General features: G+C 40.5%; 1 pseudogene; it reads left to right on the top strand.

Annotated features, from left to right (window-relative positions):
• The first annotated feature begins 220 nt into the window (after window positions 1–220).
• LOC102117660 (eukaryotic translation initiation factor 2 subunit 3 pseudogene) lies at window positions 221–7190 on the top strand (annotated as a pseudogene).
• Window positions 7191–8843: the final 1653 nt, after the last annotated feature.

Raw genomic sequence — 8843 nt, 5'->3', positions numbered from 1 at the left:
TTGGTGACTCTTCTTCCCTAGTAAGGGAAATATTCATGATATTTTAATTAAAAAATATTAAGAAAAAAGTTACAGAGAATATCCCAATTTTAAAAAGTTTTATATACATATGTATTCCAAAATGTAAGTAGTAGTAACTTTTGGGTGATGTCATTATGTATTTTGTACTTTTTCTACATCTTCTCTAGTTATATATAATATTTAGCTTTTTTTTTTTTTTTTTTTTTTTTTTTTTTTTTTTTGAGACAGGGTGTCACTCTGTTGCCTAGGCTGGAGAGCAGAGGCGCAAATAGGGTCACTGCAGGCTGGACCTCCCTGGGCTCAGGTGATTCTCCCACTTCAGCCTGCTGAGTAGCTGGGACTACAGGCACATACCACCATGGCCAGTTAATTTTTGTATTTTTGGTAGAGATGGGGATTCACCATGTTGCCCAGGCTGGTCTTGAACTCCTGGGCTAAAGAGATCTGCCCACCTCAGCCTTCCAAAATGCAGGGATTACAGGTGTGAACCACTGTACCTGGCCTTAGCACTTTTCTTATCATAAAATAAAAATGATATATATATAGCAAATGAAATGTTATTCCCTTTACAGGGGTGGGAGCTATACTTGAAATGTTTGTTGTTTTCTTTTCTTTTCTTTCTTTTTTTTTTCTTTTGAGATGAAGTTTCACTCTTGTCGCCCAGGCTTGAGTGCAGTGGCGCCATCTCAACTCATTGCAACCTCTGCCTCCCAGGTTCAAGCAAGTCTCCTGCCTCAGCCTCCCAAGTAGCTGGGATTACAGGTGCCTGCCACTACAGCTCGCTAACTTTTTGTATTTTTAGTAGAGATGGGGTTTCCCCATGTTGACCAGGCTGGTCTTGAACTCCTGACCTCAGGTGATCCACCCGCCTCAGCCTTCCAAAGTGTTGGGATTACAGGTGTGAGCCACCACACCCAGCCGAAATGTTTGTTGTTTTCATCAAATTTTCTTTTCTTTTCTTTTCTTTTCTGACTTGGAGTTTTACTCTTGTTGTTGGAGTGCAATGGCGTGGTCTTGGTTCACTGCAACCTCCGTCTCCTGGGTTCAAGAGATTCTCCTGCCTCAGCCTCCTGAGTAGCTGGGATTACAGGGGCCCGCCACCATGGCCGACTAGTTTTTGTATTTTTAGTAGAGACGGGGTTTCACCATGTTGGCAAGGCTGGTCTCAAACTTTTGACCTCAGGTGATCTGCCTTGCCTTGGCCTCCCAAAGTGCTGGGATTATAGGCGCGAGCACCGCGCCCGGCCCAAATTTCCTTTCCATGGATGAATGGTAATGATAACAACCATCCACAGCCTAGGAAAAAGACTCATAATTTAAGTATTCTAGCCTAGAAATACAAGCTGTCAAACTAGTGGGCAAGATAAAAGGCTTAGAGTTGCTGATGCAATTATTTTATATAAAAAGAATATGCAGCAGTCAAAAAATCTTTAGCCAAGTGAATAGATAGTACAACTATATTGCACACACATTCTAGAAGAGAAGAATATGGAGAAGAACCAGAGATTATACTTTCTATATGTAAGTTCAAGTAGATCGTAGGCTAAGAGGTTTCATTTATATCAGCAACTAATTTATGTGTGTCTGTATTATTCAATGTAGGATCATTATAGATATGAGGCATTTTAACACTGCAGATGATTTTTCAGTATTATCTGAGGTGGTATAGTCATAGATGCACTTGATCTTGCTTCTTTTCTCATAGCTAAAATAAACTCTAGGGTTGGGCATTAAAAACTACAGTTTTGGCCGGGCGTGGTGGCTCACGCCTGTAATCCCAGCACTTTGGGAGGCCAATGCGGGCAGATCACGAGGTCAGGAGATCGAGACCATCCTGGCTAATATGGTGAAACCCCTTCTCTACTAAAAATGCAAAAAATTAGCCGGGCGTGGCGGCGGGCGCCTGTAGTCCCAGCTACTTGGGAGGCTGAGGCAGGAGAATGGTGTGAACCCGGGAGGCGGAGCTTGCCGTGAGCCGAGATCACAGCCACTGCACTGCAGCCTGGGCGACTGAGCAAGACTCCGTCTCAAAAAAAAAAAAAAAACAACAACAACTACGGTTTTAGGCATTTAAGCAGTAAGAAATTTCTATTCTATTTAGAAATAAATTTTACAAAATAACAATGTAACTGGTATGATTATTCATTATTAACTAAGAACAAAGCCAATTTTATGTGTGTACCTGAGTAAATTTATAAAGCAAACTCCTTAGCAAAATATTGTCAAGCTCCCTGTATTCAAACTAAGTCAAAATATTAAAAATCTCTGTATTTTGGAGACCAACTTAAATATGTTCATTTTCACAACCAGCTCCCAAAAAAAATAATTAAGAATTGAAAATGATAGCTACCATGTGAACATATCTAATTACTGGGAATTTACTTTGATCAGCTTTGGTTCTGAAATTGCTATGTCTCTAGATTTAGTAATTTTGCGTTAATTGACTGTACTGCAATGAATGGGTTTGTGATGATTCAGGTACAAGATTGAGACAGTGAATTCAGAATTTATGGTTTTTTTTTTTTTTTTTTTTTTTTTTGAGACAGAGTCTGGCTGTGTCACCCAGGCTGGAGTGCAGTGGTACAATCTTGGCTCACTGCACCTCCACCTCCCAGATTCTAGTGATTCTCCTGCCTCAGCCTCCTGCGTAGCTGGGATTACAGGTGCGCACCACCATGCCTGGCTAATTTTCATATTTTTAGTAGAGACAGGGTTTCACCATGTTGGCCAGGCTGGTCTCAAACTCCTGACCTTGTGATCTGCCCGCTTCAGCCTCCCAAGGTGCTGGGAATACAGGCATGAGGCACCGCGCCTGGCCCAGAATATATGTTTTAAATGTGCCTTTAAGTAATAACATATAATACAGAGTTTTAGAAAACAAGGGTTACAATTGTTATGGACTAAACATTCATTATGTTGATGCATAGATTTCAAGACTGAAAAATCACTAGTGAATTATTTCAAAGCTTTAAAAAAGACAGTGAATTTCATTCTGCATCATCTCTCAGTGCAACTTAATCTTTCTTCTTAGAACCATAATAAATACAAATAACCACACTAAAAGATCTAGCACATCCTTATTCACACATTTTATAGTGCAGTAACTGGGAAGGAAAGTACTGGCTTTTAAGTAATCCTACAAAACAATTTCAGTTGATAGAACACCTGCCTACTTATTGGCAACACTACCAGTTCTTATGAAGCGTATTTTAATGCTCAGCAGCTCTATTGAGGTGTGAATGCAGCTAAGTTTGCACTTGCTGGTTAGTCTATAAGACGGTCCAAGTATCTACAAACTGCCTTGAAAATAGGAATGATATCTTCTGGATCAAATGAAAACTTTACATGTTGTGAAAACGAGGATCAAAAGACTGTCAGTATGATTTATTAGAAGGGTTTTGGGCCAGGCACGATGGTTCATGCCTGTAATCTCAGCATTTTGGGAGGCTGAGGTTGGAGGATTGCCTGAGCGCAGGAGTTTGAGACAAGCCTAGGCCACATAGGGAGACAGACCCTTTCTCTACAAAAAAACAAAAAAAATTAGCTGGGTATGGTGGTATGCACCTGTGGTCCCAGCTACTCAGGAGGCTGAGGTAGGAGGATTGCTTGAGCCCTGGAGTTTGAGACTGCAATGAGCCATGATCACACCACTGCAGTCCAGTCTGGGCAACAAAGCATGAGACCCTGCATGAGACCCTGTCTCAAAAAAAAAAAAAAAAAAAAAAAAAAAAGAAGAAGAAGAAGAAGGATTCTGAACTCCTAAACAACACATATGGTTATTGTCTTTAAAAATTAATGCACATGGCCAGGCATGGTGGCTCACGCCTGTAATCCCAGCTCTTTGGGAGGTGGAGGCGGGCAGATCACCTGAGGTCGGGAGTTCCAGACCAGCCTGACCAACATGGAGAAACCCTGTCTCTACTAAAAATACAAAATTAGCCGGCCATGGTGATGGGCACCTGTAATCCCAGCTACTCGGGAGGCTGAGGCAGGAGAATTGCTTGAACCTAGGAGGTGGAGGTTGCAGTGAGCCGAGATCATGCTATTGCACTCCAGCCTGGGCAACAAGAGTGAAACTCCATCTCAAAAAAAAAAAAAAAAATTAATGCATGTATGTCTGTTATTCTCATTTAGGTTTCTATTTTGTCTATTTATTTCACTGATGTATCCCAGGTACCTAGAGCATTGTCTTTTAAAAGTGTTTTTAATTAGAAGATGATTTATTTTATTAAATGCTGTTTTGCCACCCTGTGAGATGGTCATGTGGGTTTTCCTCACTTACTTCTTATGATTACATATGTAATAGATTTTTTAAAGCCAACTGCATCATTCTAGATTACTGTGCTCAAATAACCAGTACCCACTCTAGCTAAAAGGAATGTATTGAAGTGATATTTGGTAGTTCAGAGAATCTCCTCAAAGGCCAGATAAACAGGCCTGGAAGCTACACCGTTTGGAACAATGCCCAACTCACACAGCAGGACTGTCCCAGTTAAGACCACTGCCGTGCACCAGACACCATAGTTTGTACCGCTGACCTAGGGCACCAGACACCATCCCTAGAACATTTGCTCTTACTGCTCCAGGAAGCTGGATGTCTCTGTGGCCATCTTTACTATTTCCAGCCACCAGCTTCCAAATTAAAGACTTGTATGAGTACATTTGATTTGTCAGCTCAAGCAACAAGGGGAACCGAGGAACAAATCTGGCTTCTATCTTGGGGACACAGAGGTTCATAAGGTGAAGAATTGCCAGACATGAGAAGGTTACTTAAAGGTGCTAGGTGACCAGAAAGAATGATAGATCAAGGAATCTTTGGATTTGTTTGAAATAAAGGTATCAGTTAGTCTGTGTAATTAGGTAGCATTCAGTGAACTTAACTTTGAAATATAACTTTGAAATGAAATGCAATGGAACTTGGCTGTATAGGTAAATAAGGATATAAAGAATACAGACACTCCCAAATATCTAAAACATATAGAACACTATGGATCTGTGTATAATTGGGAATGAGAGAAGAGGAAGTAGTTAAGGCTGACACAGGTTTTGATGATGGGGTAAATGGTGATACTTCAATAAGATGAGGAACAGAGGAGATGCAGATATTGTATGTGCATGGAGGCGGGAGTTAGAAGATAGTTTGGGACTTCCTTCCTCTTCTGGCAAGATGGCGGGCGGAAAAGCTGGAGTGACTCTGAGGCAGCTGCATCTTTCCCGCCGGGATCTCACCACCTTGGATGTTACCAAGTTGACGCCATTTTCACACGAAGTTATCAGCAGACAAGCCACCATTAATATAGGTACAATTGGTCATGTGGCTCATGGGAAATCCACAGTTGTCAAAGCTGTTTCTGGAGTTCACACTGTCAGGTTCAAAAATGAACTAGAAAGAAATATTACAATCAAGCTTGGATATGCTAATGCTAAGATTTATAAACTTGATGACTCAAGTTGCTCTCGGCCAGAATGTTATAGATCTTGTGGGGGCAGTACACCTGATGAGTTTCCTACAGACATTCCAGGGACCAAAAGGAACTTCAAATTAGACACGTTTCCTTTGTTGTCTGTCCTGGCCACGGTATTTTCATGGCTACTATACTGAAAGGTGCAGCAGTGATTAATGCAGCCCTTCTGTTGATAGCTGGTAATGAATTTTGCCCTCAGCCTCAGACATCTGAACACCTGGCTGCTATAGAGATCATGAAACTGAAGCATAATTTGATTCTACAACATAAAATTGATTTGTTAAAAGGAAGTCAGGCTAAAGAACAATACGAGCAGATCCTTGCATTTGTCCAAGGTACAGTAGCAGAGGGAACTCCCATTATTCCAATTTCAGCTCAGCTGAAATACAATATTGAAGTTTGTGAGTACATAGTAAAGAAAATTCCAGTACCACCAAGAGACTTTACTTCAGAGCCCCAACTTATTGTTATTAGATTCTTTGATGTCAACAAAGCTGGCTGTGAAGTTGATGACCTTAAGGGCGGGGGACGTGTAGCTGGTGGTAGTATTCCAAAAGGAGTATTAAAAGTGGGTCAGGAGATAGAAGTAAGACCTGGTATTGTTTCCAAATATAGTGAAGTAAAATTCATGTGTAAACCAATCTTTTCCAAAATTGTATCACTTTTGCAGAGCATAATGATCTGCAATATGCTGCTCCAGGCAGTCTTATTGGAGTTGGAACAAAAATTGATCCCACTTTGTGTGGGACAGACAGAATGGTGGGGCAAGTACTTGGTGCTGTCAAAGCCTTACCTGAGATATTCACAGAAGTGGAAGTTTCCTATTTCCTGCTTAGACAGCTTCTAGGTGTACACACTGAAGGAGACAAGAAAGCAGTAAAGGTGCAAAAGCTGTCAAAGAATGAAGTGCTCATGGTGAACGTAGGATCTCTGTTGACTTAGTGCTGTCAAGGCCGATTTGGGTAAAATTGTTTCGACCAATCCAGTGTGCACAGAGGTAGGAGAAAAGATTGCCCTTAGCCGAAGAGTTGAAAACCAATGGCGATTAATTGGTTAGGGTCAGATGAGAAGAGCAGTGACAATCAAGCCACCAGTAGATGATGACTGAAGAATACCGGTTAAATAATACATTTGGATGGAGTTGGAAGTTCAAATTTCTCTTAACAACTGGGGGTTTATTTTCAAAGCGATATTGGGGAATTGATTTCACAGTTTGTTACCTTAGTAGGTAGCTGTAAGGTTGTTCTCATTTTTTTTGTGTGTGCTTATGAAAACTTAGCTTAGGGACTATAATTAATATAAAAATTGGCATAATGTTGGATTGAATCTACATTTTGGCAGAAGTTAAGTATTCCCATATAATGTCAAAATTATACATCATGCAGTTTGTTTGTTTGTTTGTTTGTTTTTGTTTTGAGTCTGGCTCTGTCACCCAGGCTGGAGTGCAGTGGTGTGATCTGCAACCTCTGCCTCCTGGATTCAAGCGATTCTCCTGCCTCAGCCCCCCAAGTAGCTGAGATTACAGGCGCATGCCATCATATCTGGCTAATTTTTGTATTTTTAGTAGAGATGGGGTTTCAACATGTTGGCCAGGCTGGTCTCTCCTGACCTCAGGGTGATCAGCCCACCTTGGCTTCCCAAAGTGCTGGGATTACAGGCATGAGCCACCTTGCCCAGCCCAAGTCATATGGTTTGAAATGAAACTTTGCTACAACCAGCCTTTGCTGTAGCACACACATATACTACTGAACTTGTTTGAAATAAATTTTCTTTCTTTTTCATGATTCATCTTTGAGTAGCTCAGGCTGAAGGACTGAGGTACCAGTAAAAACTTAAAGGCACAAATTCTCCTTGAAGACCTTCTCCCTTTTCTTTGTCCCCATATTTTATGTTGCTTTATCTTTAAAATTTTGCATGAAAAGGAAATTAATGGGTTCAAATGAAATTGTCCTTTAGAGCATGAGTACTTGTTTCCATGGACAAATCTTTTTCTCCCCTTGCTCTTCCTGGCCTGAAACATGGGAAACCAGAGTCAGAGGTCAATGCCTTGGGATTTTTTCTGCATTGTTTTATGCCTGAAATCCAATAGTCTTCCTCCACTGGAAAATACTGTTATACCAAATAATTCTAGATGAGTAACAAAGATCTTTCCAGGCCTTCATTTTATGTTTTTCTTAACTGTTACATTATCATGACACAGATTGTAATATTACTAATTTCTGGACGTTTCAAAAGGTCAAGAAGTAAAAGATGTTGGAAAGCAATGAGTAAGTCCTTTTCATTTTTAACTTATTCCCCATGTCCCTATACTTACTTCCCCATGTCCCTATACTTACTTCCTGTGCTTTATCTTTTTTATTTTTTTAGAGATGGAGGCTCGCTCTGTCATCTAGACTAGAGTGAAGTGGCACGATCTGGGCCCACTGCAACCTCTGCCTCTTTGGTTCGAGCGATTCTCGCACCTCAGCCTCCCGAGTAGCTGAGATTACAGACACATGCCACCACATCCAGCTAATATTTATATTTTTAATAGAGATGGGGTTTCACCATATTGGCCAGGCTGGTCTCAAACTCCTGACCTCAGGTGATCTGCCCGCCTTGGCCTCCCAAAGTGCTGGGATTACAGGCGTGAGCCACTGTGCCTGGCTTATTTTTCTTTATTTATGTTTTTGCTTCATAAGAGGTTCTGTTAAGCAGTGATTCCTAACTCTCGCTGATATTAGAATTGCTGGGGAAGCTTTTTTAAAAAAAATGCCCCACAGAGATTCTGATTTAATTGGCTTGGAATAGAATTCAGGCATTGATATCTTTAAAAACTCCCCAGTGTTGAGAAACAAATTTAGAGAGTTGAGAAGCGGGTATGTTAAATTACAGAATCTTACTGAGTTTTGGTAGTCTGATAATATAGTTTGCTTTGCTTTTCTTAAATTTGCATTGAGATGGGATTTAAGGCATATTGTGCTCTTTTGAATGTTGAAGTTGCATTGAAGAAGTTTAGAAGCTCTGGCTATGGGTTATCTAAGTTGATGTTTTGAGGAGGCATATTAATTTTATAAACTTGGCTGACTTTTAAGGTTGTAGCATAGAAATAAAACAATTTTAAATAAAAAAAAAGTTTAAAGTGCGTGTGGGACATCCAATTAAAGAAGTCTAGAAGGTAGGTAGTAGATATCAAGGTCTGAGAGAGATCCAGGGTAAAGGTACAAATGTATGAGCGGTCACCATAGATTGGTCATTAAAGCCATGGGCTTGGTTGATATGTGAGAAGAGAAGAAAAAGAAACAGAGAAGAACTTTGAAGAACACAAATATTTAAGAAATGGGCATAAGAAGAGGAGATTATATTGCAGGAAGGCAA

Source organism: Macaca fascicularis, chromosome 1, assembly GCF_037993035.2.
Source record: "Macaca fascicularis isolate 582-1 chromosome 1, T2T-MFA8v1.1".
Taxonomy (NCBI): Eukaryota; Metazoa; Chordata; class Mammalia; order Primates; family Cercopithecidae; genus Macaca; species Macaca fascicularis.
The sequence above is the reverse complement of the archived record's forward strand: the minus strand, read 5'-3'. Positions and strand labels throughout refer to the sequence as shown.